Source organism: Harmonia axyridis, chromosome 2, assembly GCF_914767665.1.
Source record: "Harmonia axyridis chromosome 2, icHarAxyr1.1, whole genome shotgun sequence".
In the NCBI taxonomy this organism is placed as follows: domain Eukaryota; kingdom Metazoa; phylum Arthropoda; class Insecta; order Coleoptera; family Coccinellidae; genus Harmonia; species Harmonia axyridis.
Window position 1 is genome coordinate 40,037,402 of NC_059502.1, and position 18,694 is coordinate 40,056,095.

The following is an 18,694-nucleotide window of genomic DNA, read 5'->3' on the forward strand; positions in this document are numbered from 1 at the left end:
TCTTGGGCGCTACTCCAAAGATCAGGGCTTCTAGGTGGTTTCCTTCTCAGGGTTGCTTGTCACCTTAACAGTTGAAACTGAAAGTCTTGAAAGTTTTTACGTACTTTCACGACCGGCACTTTTTTCGAATTTCGGTTTTCGATGAGTTGCGTCGCACTTTTCCGATCGAACTCGATAACGAAAAAACCGTATTAAAAATATTTTATTATTCAAAATATTTCAATATCGAAAAAATTTTAACATCCCATCCTCGTCGCCAATTATGTTTTTGAGATGGAAAACCTTGTTTTTAAAAAAAACTTTATTTACAAGAAAAAGACGAAAGGTACAATTCAAAACGACTTATTATTGACTGATCTATTATTGACTATTGACTGCCTAAAAAACAATGCATCTGAGAATTTATAACATTACTTATCTCTAATGCAAAATGTGGCGTGATCCTAAGCGTCACACAAAGAATAGCTAAAATAGCAAAATTACATTGTAAGAACAAAGGATGTATTATAGTTACAATAGGCATTCATTCCACCCACATTATCCCGTGTTTGAGATTGATGAGTTAACAATATTCTATCATGAAATATAAAGTAATAAATGAAGATTCGAAAATAGGTCGTATGATCAGAATGGGGTCGTATTATGTAATTATATATATATATATATATACAGGGTGAGCCTTTGACTTGTACATATATTTTAACCGTAGATTCTTGAGGTCAAAAGAAACACTTTTTTCATTTACCATTTCTTTCGATTCGGCTCGGTTGAAAAGATATGGCCATTTTAAGTTTTCATCATGAGCTATGCCGAACCTGGAAATCAGCCCACTGTAGTTTTCCCAAGCATAAATTTATACCATTTGAACTTTGGAAATGGGTTACTATATTAGCAAAACAAGCATAAACTCACTTTTTCCATTCCCTTTGGTGACCGAAGTATTATTTTCAATATAATAAATGAGTTATAGCAATTTCGTGGGAGATAAATATGTTGATTATTTTTCTCTTGATTTCTATTTTATATTCGATAATAATAAAAAATTCAGCTTGCAACCACCCATATTAAATCTGATATTCATATTCAATTATTTATTTTCGCTTTTTCACTTCGTTTCGTACAAGTTACCAATTCATATAACCTTTCATTTTCATAAAAGTAAATAAACATAAATGATAATCATCTGTGGACTTCCCACGTTGCCAAGTTTACAATCACAAAACACTACAATGACAAAAAACCTACAGAATAATGAGCTAAATCTATGTACCTATGAATACTAATCATCTCGCATCTGTAATGTTATGTTTAAAGGTTATGTTATGTTTTGTCAATAAAATTCAAGAAACCCAACAAACGGTTGAAGTTTTGTACATTACTAGAAATTTGGGCTAATTGAGTATATTTTGTTATCTAGAGGTTAGCAAAAAAGTGGTATTCAAACCAGTGTTTCAATTTGAATTCTTATTATCATGGAATCAGTGAGAAAAGTTTTAAATTTTTAAGGTAGCAAGAAATGTAAGAACGCTTGCATTTTGGATTGAATGAACCCAGAATATTTTATCTAAGTACCTACACAATAACTTAGCTCGAAAATGAAAAGGCAGTTTCATGAATGGATTTATGTGGAAAATGGAATCACCTCTGTATCACACAGAGGTAATTTTGTGATGGAGAAATTCCGATTTTATCTTGTTAAAAATAACAGTAGTATGAGGAGGAATAAATAATTTCCAGAAGGAATTGGATTTTTTTTCATTTTTCATCCTAGAAGCTTATAAGTTTCATGAATCTTCAATATTCCATTATTGACTAATAATTGATCTTGATTTTTGTATTAAAAATGAAATGGTGGTATTCAATATGAATATCCACTATTGAATATTCTGCTTCTTTCAACTCACTGAAGTTTTTTATTTATTTTCACGTTAAAACAATTTTGGCCCTCTTAAAAGTATGTCAATCAAATGTTCTAGGATGAAATTATCGAATAGCAAATGGATAGAAGTATTCAATCACGTAAAAATGAAATTTTAGGATGTATTGTTATGTATCGATGAAAGCTCAGAAGACTGGAAGAAGATTATAGTAATGTTTGGTAGCAGCAGTTTTTAATGGGATTTCAGATCTTGATTGGTGTTATTTTATAAAGAGCCTAGTTTGTGAAAATTCACTTGAAAATGAGTTTCGATCAGAATTATTCAAAATAGAATATTAACTTTAATGAAATCTCTTCATATTATAGGGCTGTGCCAAAGCTCAGTAATTTATTATGAAAATATTTGAAATCCTTTTCTTCTTAGTGTTCACTAATGCCAATATTCTGTCTGAAAATTTGATACCCAATAGGTAACTCCAAAAAATGCTCTCGAGTACTTTCGATAATAAAGAAGCAATTAGTCTTTCCTTGATATTATCAATGTTATAATCAACATCTTCGAAAATTTCATTTTCCTGAAGATGGTAAAATGGTATTCGGCTAGAAAAAAGGAAGTACAACGTACAAGTAAATTTACTTGTTTGTTATCAAACAGATAAACTGAAAATATTATGAAACTTCCCAACAATTATGTAATTTTTTTTTTGGTTTTCACATATCAACTACATGTAAAATAAATTTTGAATTCTTGTAAGGTATACCTTTTTTTCAAAAGTACTCAATAAACTGAAGCTTTTGATAAACTTATCGAAAGATTAACAGTGACTTGAAATCATGTATTATTGCCAAATCCACTCTTTTACTATAAGTCCAGTATTCAAATCAAAATAGAAAAATATTTCTCCTGTGTATCTTGTAGGTATACAACATTCAAAGCAATTTGAAATAAAGATTTTTCATTACTGAAACAAAAAAATGCATATCAAAAAACAGAAATTGAAATAGAAACTACCATAATAATAAATTGTCTTTATTTTCATTTAATTTATAAATAACCAGGTTTAACATTTTTTACTCTAATACTTCTTACGTAGATTCATTTAGCCTCAGATGGATTGTGCGAAATAAAAAACATTCAATAATTATTAAATTAGGCCTGCCATTATTCGAATTAATTCTCAATTATTCCTGATCTCAGATGTATTCATTATATTATTATAATATCTATAAACCACGGACAGTAACTACAAACTATGTATATGCCTTAAAATATCAATAGCTATTGATTCTGAAACATATGGATTGGATCAGTTCATGTACTAGATAATAGGATAGGATCTGCGTTAATGGTGAAATCAGTGACTTTGCAATTATTTTTCAGTACATCGATGAGTATGAAGTTTGAATAAGTATTCATTACAGAACTAGTGCTTCACTTATTCAAGTAGTTGAATTTATCAACAGAATCATTGTATTGTAGATTTTTGGTTATTTCAATTAATCAATTTACTTTTCCATTTATTATATGGAAAAATTATCCTTATGAAATCCTCACAGCAAACTGTTTCCGGTTGGATTTAATTTGAAGGGGTTCAAGATTCTCTTTGAATACAGGTCATCTGAAACTTCTCTGTATCTAGTGGGCAATCATCTTCACGAAGGAAAATTGTCGTCCAATTAAATTCATTATGGTGTTTTTCTGAATGATTCGATGAATTATTAGGAGATCTGGAAAAATACAATAATTATTCAATATATTATTTATATTATATAACTTAGTAACTTACTTACGCCGAACTATGTTGTTTCTTATTGAAACATAAAATATTTTCGAATCATATATCGAATTATTCCATTTGTTTGCCAAACATAACCACAATTCTTCGAGATTTCTCAAATTTTCAGTTTGACCATGCGCATAGAGTAATAAACTCTGAGGCCATGCGCAATAGTTCAAATCGTTCATAACATACGGTAATCTAGCATATTATGACTTATTTTATTATACAAAATTCCATTTAACATTTCGGATGACACTAATTATTACATTTAATGAAATTCATAATGAAATAAATTTATTAATTCATAAATTTGATGGTTTGTTTGAAAAATGATTCGAGATTCTTCTATGTTGATCGGTCATGCGCATAGAATGATCCGAAAACAATTGAAATTCGAATTTATGGTATCATGATTTCTGTTGCTTTGTTTAATGTGAATGATAAGTATTGAGTGTATTTAGTTTGTTAGGTGCTACCTAAGTGCATTTAACTTGTTAAGTGTTAAGTTTGTTTGGTTTGTTTAGTGTAAGGTGTTTGTTCAGTGTAAAGTGTTTGTTTATGAAGTTCTTTGAGTGTGTTAAGTGGAAATTAGCAGAATGTATTCTAACCAGGAGATGGTAGATATGTTGGAATGCTATTTCACAAATGGGAAAATAGCGGGAAGAGCTGAAGAAGCTTATGGAAGGCTGTTTCCAAATAGGAGACAGTCAAATGAGAGAACTTTCGTAAGGATTGTTCAAAGATTGCGTGATCATGGAACCCTCGCTATCAACATGGTGGATAATGGCCGAATGCGATCATGAGCAATGGATGATGTTCTAGATGACGTGCAACAGCACCCCGAAACAAGTACGAGACGTCTCGTATTGCCCATACCATATTCAAAAGGTACAAGCTTTATTGCCGACGGATTTACCAAAAAGAATTGCATTTTCTCAATGGGTGAGCTTATTCAAATCACTTTATTTTCAAACTAAGTCGGCTGGTTCCCTCACTTGTCAATGCAAATTCAGTGTTTCAATCCATGATTTTTGACCTGACAACGTAGCAAATATTCATTTCTCTGAGTCTTTTCTATCAGAGTTGCAATTAGCCAAAGTACCCAATTTTTTGAATTTCACAGATTTTTTTTTTTTTTTTAAACACATATTACTCGAAAACGGTTCAATATACGAGAAAATATGAGGAATACTTTTATTTTTCAAATTAGCTAAATATCCTTCAATGAACGTCCTAGTTACTTTTAAGAGTTCGGTTCTTTGAATTTCTGGTATTTTTATGGCATGAAGTGTTCATAATGAAGAAACGGGGAGATGTGGATAAAATTTTGTGTACGGAAAAGATTCATCACATACATGAAAAACTATATCCCGAAATTCATTTTTTTCTATACAACCATTTCCGAGATATAACGGAAAATGACATTTTTTTATCGATTTTCAACAGCCTGTATCTTTTTAACCGATCCGAATCGGAAAAAATGGTAAATGAAAAAAGGGTTTCTATTGACCTCAGGAATCTTCGGTTGAAATATATGTACAAGTCAAAGACTCAGCCTGTATATATATATATATATAGCAAACAGAAACAATCTTGACGCTCGCGTCCGGTTGTTTCTGCAAAATCCACAGAATGCTGTGTGAAGTAAAAAATATATATATATATATATATATATATATATATATATATATATATATATATATATATATATATATAACAATAGTTATAAGTTAGATAAGGGGTGTGGGAAAATTGATAAGTGTTATAATGTCACTCTTCTTTATTTCATTTAGTCGACGTTTCGATCCCGATGGGGACCTTCTTCAGGACTCTACAATAGCAATAAAAAACAGTCAAAATAAGGCAATCACAAAACTAGTAAAAATAGTACATACCGAAATACAGAGTTGTAAAGATCTTATTTGAACACAAATCAATAGCTCTCAAGAAAGCAACTAACAAGAACATCAACAACTTCAGCGAAAAAAGATCTGATACTTCGTTAGTAAAGGAGTAGAAATCAATTATAATAAGTAAATAAGGTAAACAGAATAATCAACAAAATGAGAGGTTGTCAAAAATGTTGTCAACCAGACTTGCCACAGAATACACGCACAAGACAGATGAAACATAGAGTAGCATCAAATCACATTGGTCGCAGTAATTCACTCTCACCGAACTCAGAACAAATGCAATTTTTTTTGATAGATTCCATGAACCGAAACCAATCCCCTCTCACAGAAATGGCCTAGAACACAGAATTCATTTTCACGTTATCCCTACGACTGCTGAACTTGTTGAAATTCTTTCTGTATGTGATCCATCCAATTCTCTCCCACCGAACTGGTCATAATGAATCAAATAAGAATAGATGGAGCTGATATTATTTACATCCCTTCTGTAGTTCATTGAACAGGTTTGGCTTTTAATATGATACATCTCTAAGAAACATCTTTTTCTTCCACTAACTTCAATTTCTAGGATTTTGGTGGAATCATAATTCATTGGATGATCTTTGTCCCGGGTATGGTCTGCTAGGGCACAAATCTTACTTGAATTCTTGATGTCGCTTTTGTGTTGAGCAATCCTTCTCTTCAGAAGCTGAGACGTCTGACCAATGTACACCTCACTGCATATTGAACAAGGAATACAATATACCACACCACTCATGTTATCAACAGTCATCCTATCTTTCACTCGACTGTATAATCTGTCAATTTTAAAATAAGATTTCTGAATCAACATAATTTCTGTGGTCTTTAAGAGGTTAATTAATGCGTTTGTCATACCATTAATTAGGGGAATAGACAAGTAAAGAATTCTACCCGTGTTCTCAGTGTCCACAGTGGTGGATGCGCTCCTCTCTCCATTCGTTGGCCGTGTAGAAGGAGTGGTATTATAAATCAATCTGGACAATAACCTTTTTGGGTATCCATTCTCTAGCATCAACTGCATCAACAACCTCAGATTCTGCCGCCTTAGACTTGGATGGGCAACTTTTTCTATGCGATTCTTCAATCCTAAAATCATGTTTACCTTTTGTCCATGTGAATGATTAGAAAAATAGTGTATGTATCTCCCTGAACTTGTTGGTTTTCGGTACCAATCCAGAATCAGCCTATTTTCCAGTGTTCGAATCACCCTTGTATCCAGGAATGGGACTCCATTCGCTGTTTCTTCCTCCAAAGTAAACTGTATACTTTCATGTTCACTGTTAAACTTGTCTAGAACGAAAGCAACCTGGTCTTTAGGTACAGCACATATTAGATCATCAACATAATTCTTGATGAAAGGAATGTGAAAAGGAATACTAACAAGAATGCCGTCCAGAAGGAAATCCATTACTAATTCAGCAATGGATGGACTGAAGTTGGAACCCATAGGGAACCGAGCACCTGCTTGAAGAACCTACCATTAAAAAGAAAATAGTTTGAAGAAAACAGGAACTTGATGGTATGGATGAATTCTTCTTTTGGTAGACTTGTGTGGTTTCTGATAGTATCCCACTTGTTCTTAACAGCTGAAACTGCCAACTCGACAGGAATGTTGGTGAAAAGAGATACAACGTCCAGGCTGATCAGGACATAATCAACACGTAACTGGAAATCATTCACACACTCGGCAAAAGCAAAGGAATCTTCAATAAAATATCCACTTCTGGTAGAAGAAAGACATTTAGACAGGATGTCTGAAACAAAAACTGACAGTTTGGATGTGGGGGTGTTAACAGATGATATTATTGGTCTCAAGGCAAGAATGGGTTTGTGGATTTTTGGTAAACCGTAGAATCTAGCTGGAACTGAATTGTAAATGTACAGTGATTTACCTTGTATTTGTGTTATGTGGCCCTCACACACCCATCGTTTAATCAATGCATTACATTCACCTCGTATTGTAACGGTTGGATCTCTGTTAGTAAGAAGTTGGTAATATTGTTCATTAAGTAAAATTTCGTTGGAGAGCTCTATGGATCCTTATCCATCAAAACCGTAACATTGCCTTTATCAGCCCGTAACACAAGCAATTCTTGATGTTCACTTAGGTATCTCTTACAGTGGTAAAATTCTCTCTGGAAAACATTATTAGTCCTTTTTCCAGGTTTGATGTAGTTTGTGATAATATTAACAGCTTGGGAACGTTTGATGTTCTTTCCCTCATCTGACAGTCTATCATTAAGATCAATAATGCCCTCCACATCTGACAACAGCCTCGACATGGACACCTCCCTTAAAGGAATATTCAAGCAGGTGCTCGGTTCCCCTATGGGTTCCAACTTCAGTCCATCCATTGCTGAATTAGTAATGGATTTCCTTCTGGACGGCATTCTTGTTAGTATTCCTTTTCACATTCCTTTCATCAAGAAATATGTTGATGATCTAATATGTGCTGTACCTAAAGACCAGGTTGCTTTCGTTCTAGACAAGTTTAACAGTGAACATGAAAGTATACAGTTTACTTTGGAGGAAGAAACAGCGAATGGAGTCCCATTCCTGGATACAAGGGTGATTCGAACACTGGAAAATAGGCTGATTCTGGATTGGTACCGAAAACCAACAAGTTCAGGGAGATACATACACTATTTTTCTAATCATTCACATGGACAAAAGGTAAACATGATTTTAGGATTGAAGAATCGCATAGAAAAGGTTGCCCATCCAAGTCTAAGGCGGCAGAATCTGAGGTTGTTGATGCAGTTGATGCTAGAGAATGGATACCCAAAAAGGTTATTGTCCAGATTGATTTATAATACCACTCCTTCGACACGGCCAACGAATGGAGAGAGGAGCGCATCCACCACTGTGGACACTGAGAACACGGGTAGAATTCTTTACTTGTCTATTCCCCTAATTAATGGTATGACAAACGCATTAATTAACCTCTTAAAGACCACAGAAATTATGTTGATTCAGAAATCTTATTTTAAAATTGACAGATTATACAGTCGAGTGAAAGATAGGATGACTGTTGATAACATGAGTGGTGTGGTATATTGTATTCCTTGTTCAATATGCAGTGAGGTGTACATTGGTCAGACGTCTCAGCTTCTGAAGAGAAGGATTGCTCAACACAAAAGCGACATCAAGAATTCAAGTAAGATTTGTGCCCTAGCAGACCATACCCGGGACAAAGATCATCCAATGAATTATGATTCCACCAAAATCCTAGAAATTGAAGTTAGTGGAAGAAAAAGATGTTTCTTAGAGATGTATCATATTAAACGCCAAACCTGTTCGATGAACTACAGAAGGGATGTAAATAATATCAGCTCCATCTATTCTTATTTGATTCATTATGACCAGTTCGATGGGAGAGAATTGGATGGATCACATACAGAAAGAATTTCAACAAGTTCAGCAGTCGTAGGGATAACGTGAAAATGAATTCTGTGTTCTAGGCCATTTCTGTGAGAGGGGATTGGTTTCGGTTCATGGAATCTTTCAAAAAAAATCGCATTTGTTCTGAGTTCGGTGAGAGTGAATTACTGCGACCAATGTGATTTAATGCTACTCTATGTTTCATCTGTCATGTGCGTGTATTCTGTGGCAAGTCTGGTTGACAACATTTTTGACAACCTCTCATTTTGTTGATTATTCTGTTTACCTTATTTACTTATTATAATTGATTTCTACTCCTTTACTAACGAAGTATCAGATCTTTTTTCGCTGAAGTTGTTGATGTTCTTGTTAGTTGCTTTCTTGAGAGCTATAGATTTGTGTTCAAATAAGATCTTTACAACTCTGTATTTCGGTATGTACTATTTTTACATGTTTTGTGATTGCCTTATTTTGACTGTTTTTTATTGCTATTGTAGAGTCCTGAAGAAGGTCCCCATCGGGATCGAAACGTCGACTAAATGAAATAAAGAAGAGTGACATTATAACACTTATCAATTTTCCCACACCCCTTATCTAACTTATAACTATTGTTGTATATTGGGAATTAAAATTGTTGATATATATATATATATATATATATATATATATATATATATATATATATATATATATATATATATATATATACAGGGTGAGTCTTTGACTTGTACATATATTTTAACCGAAGATTCTTGAGGTCAAAAGAAACACTTTTTTCATTTACCATTTTTTCCGATTCGGCCCTGTTGAAAAGATATAGCCATTTTAAATTTTCATAATGAGCTAATTCACCCCTGGTAACCGGAACACTGAAGTTTTCGCAAGTATAAGATATACAATTTGAACCTTGGAAATAAGCTACTATATTGGAAAAGCATCATAAACTCACTTAAACATTCCATTTGTTGAACAAAGTAGTATTTATAATACAATAAATAAGTAATCCCAATTTCATTGACGATAAAGATTAAATGTTTTTCTGTTGATCTTCCATTTCATTTTCGATAACCACAACGAATTGAGCTCGCTACCACCCATATTTGCTTAGCTCTGATATTCATAATTTATATCCATTCATTTATTATATCGCATTTATAATATATCGTTGTTTATTTATTTTCGTACAATTTAACCTCACATTCTCAAATAAATAATATTCATCTGAGTTCTAACACAGACTAACTAGTAGTCTGTGGTTTTAAGTTTGAACCTCAAATTTCGAGTGTTGCAAATTTAAACACAGCAGTTCGAATAATCTATGTTCTAACCTAAAATATTTATTTACAGTGAAATTACACTGTTGTTGTTATTATGATAATTGATATTACTAAAAAAAATATGTTATCATGAAATGAAAATCATCGAAGACTTGAAGAATCCCAACAGAATATTGAAGTTCCATACATATTTTCGAGAAATTTAAAAACAATTTCCAAAATAATTGTGTGGATACAAAATAAATAAGTGTGCATTCTGATAGAAAGTAATTCCTTTATGAAATGAAGCATTTGATTTGCTCCAACTATCTCATAAAAATAAAAATAATGATCTGCTTCAATATTTTTGGAGCCATCAGTGTGAAAATATGGAAATGAAGTTTTATGGCTCTGTAATCAATGGAAAATGTTAGACTCCACTTGTAATCAAAGTTGTTCTATAATATGTACCTACATTATAGTCAACTCTACTACTTGATTCATCTTGATTTTGCCATTGAAAATAAATGAGAACTATTCAATATAAATATCCACAGTTGAATATCCTGTTTCTTTCAACTCACCTATTTGTTTTCATATTAAAACAATTATGGCACTCTTGGCAGGGCCGTCGCTAGCCAAATTGCCGCCCTAGGCAAATACCCAATTTGCCGCCCTAACAGTCAACTCTGCAGAATGCAAAAAAATTATTTTGGGTTATCGGGGTCTTCTACCGAAATATGAAAAAGTTGAAGGCGACAGTTTGTAAAATTTTAATTATAATAACATAGAAAAAATATAAACAAAACCAACAAGTTCAAACTTTTACAAAAAATGAAAATCATTTTAGGATTGGTAAGGAACAATAATAGGAATACATAATATGAATGACTAGAACAAAAAATATCTTTCCGGAAAAAATATTCAACGAATTATTCAAAAATTAACTTTTCGATCATTTGAATAAATGATCGAAAAGTTAATTAATTGAATGTCAAAATTGGCATTTAAGGATTGGTAAAAACGAATAATATACATGACGAGTATAAATAAACAAATGTAAAGATAGAAATACATAATATAAATGACTAGAAGAAAATTATAAGTACAATATATCTACATATAATGAGATAAGTTGATTAGTGATACAAATCTAGAAATATTACTCAGAAAATTCAAAGAACTCTTTAGAAATTAACTTTTCGAGCTTTCATTTTTGCAAATTTGCTCACAAGTTCTTTGATATCTAATGATTCTGCCATTTCAGATTCAATGGATAGATAAGCTACATTATTTCAAATTCGAATGCGCCCACCCCCAAAACTAATTAATTTGATAAAAAATCATGTGTGAAATTCTTTGAAATTAAAAAAAAAGTATTCAACACTTTTTTCTTGGAATTCGGATTTCTGAAAAAAATTGAAAATGCCGCCCTCCAATATTTGCCGCCCTCCAATATTTGCCGCCCCGGCAAAATTCCAATTAGGCAGCCTCCAGAGCGGGCCCTGATTCAGTATTTAATTAAGAAAAAGTTCTTCAAGGGGCAATTGAAAGTTCCGGGCGAGGGAAGTATGAGAACGTTTTAGAAAAATATTATCTTGAAATTTTTGTTTTCTCTTTCGGCACCTTACATTTTGAACATGTGAATTTTTGTTCATAAAGTAGAATATCGTAACTGAATCTAAGCGCCCCAATTTTTCTCCAGGGGGCGCCTGGACAGTTTTGGGGCGCACTACTACCACCCCGGAAACGTACCTGAAAGAAACACGGATCATATTTCTTTGAGAACATTATACCTATTTTGAAATAAATGAATATGATTTTTTCTATTAAGTCTATCTCATCATCCGACGCTTCGAACGTAGGTACTTCCCAGTGCCGAAAAATGATAATAATAAGGAAATGATGAAAATAGAATTATAGAACTTACCTTCAGTAATCTACTTTGAAATCCTTAAATCCAAAGGCAAATCGAAAAATTCAGAATATAACACTCACTTTGCACATACAGTACGATCAAAAAAATATTGTTATATAATGGAACGTGGTATAGAATGAAATTAACTTCTCAGATATGTATTTCTTAGGCAGGATGTGATGGAAATGATGAAATGGAAACGTTTCTCGTATATTTTGCATTAATCTGGGAATAGGCATTCCGGTTGAAGAATTGTGGACAAAAATATCCTCGCTACCCTAATAAAGCAATAAAATTGAGCATTGTAGCAAAGAGAAGCCCGACACGCCTGATTAGTACATGTGTTTTTTAGCATCAATATCTCGTAAACAGTAAACAGCTGTGAGAGGGTTTACACGACATCTGGATATTTATGAGTTGTTGTGTATAATGCGGCACCTCTGATAGTTTAAAATGTTGATTAAATTGTCTGTATATTTTCGTGTTGTTTCTAACCGATTTAAATCTCATTTCTTACTTTGAATTTCTACACATATGATTTTTGTTGATCAAGATTGAAATGCCGCCCCAGAATTCTGCCGCCCTAGGCGGTCGCCTCCCCTGCCTACCCCCTAGCGACGGCCCTGACTCTTGGAAGTATGTCAATCATATGCTCTAGGATGAATTTATGGAATAGCAAAAGAATAAAATTATTTAATCTCAATCACATGAAAATTTGTCTAGTATGTACTTAGTGGTATGTTTCGGTGTGAGTTTGACTGTTGTCATTATAATGGGACTATTTTGTGAAAACTTTTTCAAACATGGGCTTTATGGGAAATCTGGACTTTTCAAAATAGAATGTTGATTTTAATGAAGTATCTTCTTATTATAAGAGCTGTGTCAAAGCTCAGTAATTTGTAATCAAATAGAAGAGTTGAGGTGAGCTCATTCAAATAACTTCATTTTCAAACTAAGTTGGCTAGTACTTCAATTCTAAAATCTGAGACATGACATCATAGTAAATATTCATTTCTGTGGATTTTTTCCACAACAGAACAGAGTTGCATTTAGCCAAAGTACCCAATTTTTCGAATTTCACAGATAATTTTTTTTTTCAAGATCAAGTTACTCGAAAACGGCGCTTTGTAGGAGAAAATATGAAGAATACTCTTATTTCTCAAATTAGCCAAATATTCTTCAATGAACGTTCAAATTGTTTTTAAGAGTTGGGTTCTTCGAATTTCTGGTATTTTTATGTGATATAATGTTCATAATGAAGAAACTGAAAGATGTGTAAGGAATCTTGTGTTTGGAGAAGATGTATCACATCAAGGAAAAGCTATATTCCAAAAATCATTTCCTTCAATATAACCATTTACGAGATATAGCTGAAAATCACATTTTTTTATCGATTTTCAACAGCCTGTATCTTTGTAACCGGGCCGAATCGGAAAAAAGTGTTTCTTTTGACCTCAGGAATCTTCGGTTGAAATATATGTACAAGTCAAAGACTCACCCTGTATATATATATGGTGTCATGTTTTGTTTACCTTACATGAATTGATGTCTGACAGAATATATGAGTGTTATCAATGATATTATTTACATGTTTAATCTTTATTACTGTGAGAGAGTAGTTGGGTTGAACTATTTTGTTTTTTGAATATTTTGAAATAAGGAAGGAATAAAACCACAATATATGTACGTTAGTTTTGTGAACTTGCTATTTGTAATGTTTATATTTAATATATATTGCAGATCCTTGAGAAAGGTAAGAAGTCTTACCGAAAGCTTGGATGATATAAAAGTGTATCACTGAATTTCCTAGATCGAAACATCCTAACATTGTTATCTATTATATATATATATATATATATATATATATATATATATATATATATATTTTTTTTTTTTTTTTCACTTCACACAGCAGTCTGTGGATTTTGCAGAAACAACCGGACGCGAGCGTCAAGATTGTTTCTGTTTGCTATATATATATATATATATATATATATATATATATACAAAATGTGATAATTTCCTAAAGTAATTAATAAACAATGGTTTAAGGGGTGTTGGAAAACTTCAATTGTTACTAACTTCTTTATTTCATCAGTCGACGTTTCGATCCTTGGTTGGGATCTTCTTCAGGACTTCTATAAATATATATATATATATATATATATATATATATATATTTATCCAACGGACGTATTCAGTCCCGTTAAACTTGGCAGGCTTGGCACAATATTTGAAACACCCTGTGTGATATTTCTCAAATTCAAGATATGCACGATATTCCAACATCATTCTTGTTTGAGAAAGTGAATTGAGTATACGCATAGGATATTCACAGTAAAAATAATTCACGTAATTGTGACTAAGGAAATTCTCTCTTTTTTTCGGTTTTTTCTTAATATTTTGAAAACTATGAGGACTAATGCAATTATTTTAGCAAAGAGTAATTCAGAATGAAACTCTTGATGATATCTGAAACATAAAATGAAAAAAGAGTTTTTTTAGAAATTTTTTTTTATTCTTGTATAACCGGAAGTGCCAGAACTTCGAAAATATTTTAGCTGGATAGGCCATCATAAATAATTTCATATTCCGAATTTTCAGATTTCAAATCGGCCCCGTTCTCCAGAAACGTTTTAAAGGCCGTCGAACTTGAAACACCCTGTATATTTATATATATATATATATATATATATATATCAATTATTATTATTATTATTAATTACATGATATGAGTTGAGGTAATCCTATATAACTCATCTAATACAAAAAATTAACAGTAAGCAACAAACAACACTCAGCCACAGTCACTATAATTATTCTTGAAAGAGTTCACGCTTTGGGATGCAATGATCTCGACGGGCAGTCTGTTCCACTCTTCAAAAACTCTGTTGGACAAAAATTGTTGACGGGCTCTTGTCCTGAACTGCTCTCTGTATGGTTTCAGATGGTGACCTCTCAGGTGACTATGGAGGATTCAGGACAAAAAGACTGGACAGGTCAACACCGAAAAATCCGTTTAGGGCTCTAAATGTAACAATCAAATCACCTCTGCTTCTACGCCTCTGAAATTCAGTGATTCCCATGATATTCAATCTTTCGGAATAAGATGGTCTATTCCTATCAAGTCCGTAGGGTAAGCGTGTTGCTCTCCGTTGAAGTCTCTCCAATAACTCCATGTCTCGGTGGAAGGTTGGAAACCAAGCAGGACCCGCGAACTCAATAATGGGTCTGACGTAGGACTTATATAACAGGGAGGCAGTTGCAGGGCTGCAACCACGAAATGTGCTTTCAATAAGGTACAGAGCCCTTCCAGCTCGTCTTGTGACATTCAGGGTATGCTGGGACCAACTAAGGTCCGCCGTTACTGTGAGAACAAGATCACAATGACTTCTTGTGGTTTCGAGCACGTGTCCGTTGATGGAATATTGTGATTTCGGGTTATTATTGCCGAGATGCATCACCTTACACTTTTCCAGATTGAGGGGCAGCATCCAGTCCCTGCACCATTCATTCAGGATATTCAGATCAGCCTGTAGAACCATGGGTTTTTCAATGAACAATTATAAATTTTCATGTCGTCAGCATAAGCTACCACATTAGACTTCAGCATGAACGGCAAATCAGAAACATAGAGAAGAAAGAGCAAAGGACCCAAAACTGAGCCCTGAGGCACTCCACTACACACAGGTCTTGAGGTGGAAAAATCGTTCCCCACCCTAACACTGAACTCCCCACCCTAACACTGAACTCCCGTCCCGTCAGGAAAGCTTCGATCCAAAGCAGAACATTTCCCGCGATACCCAGGTGTCTCAACTTGAATAGTAAGCGGCGAAGTGGAACCCGATCGAAAGCCTTGGAAAAATCCAAGTAAATAATATCGACTGGCTCACCAGCGTCGACCATTCTGGTCCAATCATTCACGCAGGAAAGCAAGTTAGTTAGAATGGACCTGCCAGGGACAAAACCATGTTGTGCTGGAGGTATTAACCCGTTCTCCAGGGCAAACTTAAGTAGTTGTTCTTGTATAATCCGCTTTAATACCTTACATGGAACCGATGTCAAGCTTATAGGTCGATAATTTGCTGCAGATTCTCTATCGCCCTTCTTATAAATTGGTGTTACAGAGGCTGAGACCCAGGAAGATAGCAGACAATGCGAGCGGAGCGACTCCTGATAAATAAGAGATAGAGGTAACGCAAGTAAACTCGCACATTTTCGTAAAATGGCAGGAGATAATCCATCGCGCCCTGGTGAGGAATCCTTGAGGGTAGAGAGATGTCTCAACACCATATCCTGAGAAATCTCCACGAAATCAAAGGTGGGAACACACCTGGGGATCCCTAGCCCCGGCATTGGTCCGTCTGGTTCTCGGGAGAAAGAAGCCTCGAAACTATCTGCAAAAACTTCCGCTGATTCTTGATGCAGTTCACACAATGTTTCATCAGCTCTACGAATCCTGGGCGTCGAAACCTTCGTCTTGATGGTGGACCTCACGAATTTTTAGAATTTCTTTCTGTCTTTCTGTGATGAAGCTATCTTATCTTCCAACTGCCTTTTCGCCGACTTTGACATACTCTTGAGCTCCCTAGAGTAAATCCGGTGATTCACATAATCTTGAGAACGGAGGTGACGTCTATATTTCTGCCATAATGCTTTTTTGTGACGAATCATTTGCAATATATCCCTGCCGATCCAAGGCTTCAAGGGGTTCCGTTTAGATGTTTTTATTGAGGTGTTAGTAGACATTGAACTGTTGAGAACCTCCAAGAATGCCCCCCACATGCTCTCAACATTTCCGACCAACAAGTTTCGCCAATCTATTTTCTCCAGATCTCGATTGAGGTCGTGATAGATTATTTGTTTGAAGGTTTTATTCGTACATTTTGGAGGATTGGTTGTGAATAAATGGAGGTTTGATTTCAGCACCAAATGATCAGACTTCCCAAATGGTGGTAAATATTCCAAATCAGAGAGGATGTTCTCATCTGTTTCCATTAAAAGGTCTAGTAAGGAAGGCCGCTGTCCCATACGAATTCGGGTTGGCTCAGTCACAATTTGTGAAAAACTGGAACTAATGATAACATTCACAAACTCTGATGCGGGTGAGTTTACAGGTGGTAATGTTGTTAAAGGCCAGGAAATGTCAGGAAAATTGAAATCACCTGCTACTACAACAGATTGCTTGGTGTTGGATAAATGAGAAAGATGCCGAAATAATGTATCATCGTGGCTGGACTGACGAGGGCGATATATGCAGGCCAGTGTTATTCCTAGTCCACAAATATCCAGAAAAACATTATCAATTCCAGGTGTATTGATACTAGATACAGACAGATGAAAGTCAAGTAAATTCTCATCTCTCATGAAAACACAGACTCCAGCATGTCCTGGGGTTACAACACTATCGCTGCGGAAAATAGAATAACCAGGTATTGATACAGCTACATCAGGAATAGATGGTTTGAGCCAAGTCTCAGTAAACAGTAAAAATGTAGGAGAATTAAGCTGGACGAATGCTAAGATTTCATTTAATTTAGATGGTAAACTTTGCACATTAGAGTATACAATATTCCAGTTCAAATTGATATTTAGTTTTTTGATGCCACAGTAGGTTGAACAGGAACAATCTTCGGCGAACCTTTAACATATTTTATGGTAATTCAATGATTAAAGTTAATAAAAATTTACTTTCATGTTTTGCATTTCAAATAATTGAAATTATATTTAAACACTTTCTTTTTTTTACAACTTTCTCAATATTTAATTACTTATCCCAATTTTTATCTTGTCATCTAGACGCTCCTCCACTGTGATCTCTGATTTAATCCCTCCTATAAAAACCTCTTACGAAGTTTCTTCATTGTTTCGCCTCTTAATGGTGTATTCTTGGATGACATATTTGTTTTTTGACAAGCTAATTTCGATGTTGTTGCCTTGACTTCTATTTCAGTTTCAGTTGGTACCGCACAGGATGAGTCGTTTTCTTCTTCTTCCGTGAGTTCGTTTCCGCCTTCCTCTTCCTCTATTAGAGGTGTGTGGGGAGCACTTCTTGCTTTTTCTTCCTCTTCAGTGTTTTCCAAATCTACTACCGTATATACTCTTTTTTCAATTATCAACTTATTTCCCCTTATGTATGCTTCCTTACCCTGTTGTCTAGCCTTCTTGAGAAATTAAGTTAGCGTTTTTATTTCTTCACGTTGGTTGACAGTAAGGTCATTTGCAATGGATACACCCGTTCCTTTCAATTTTTTGGCGTTTTTAAAAGCTGTCTTTTTTTCTGATGAGAGATCAGCTCGATCTTTATTGGGCTATTTTCAGTCTTTCCCAATTTGAAAAGGTCGTTTATCTCAAATTCCTCCAGTTTAACGTCCAAAAATTGGCTTATTTCATCGCAGACTGATTTTGTTATTGTTTCATCATTCTTCTTCTTCAACCCAAATACGATTATATTGTTTTTATTGTGATTTCTGTTGCTTTGCTCCAATTGCTCCCTCAATTGTAAATTTTCCTCTTCCAAATTATTTATCCTGTTTTTTAGGTTC

At 34.0% G+C, this 18,694-nt stretch overlaps 1 protein-coding gene across 3 annotated transcripts in view; it reads left to right on the forward strand.

The window, feature by feature from the left end:
• The window catches only part of LOC123672379 (pyruvate dehydrogenase phosphatase regulatory subunit, mitochondrial), a 280,794-nt gene that overhangs the window by 238,092 nt on the left and 24,008 nt on the right, over positions 1–18,694 (forward strand). The window lies entirely within an intron of this gene.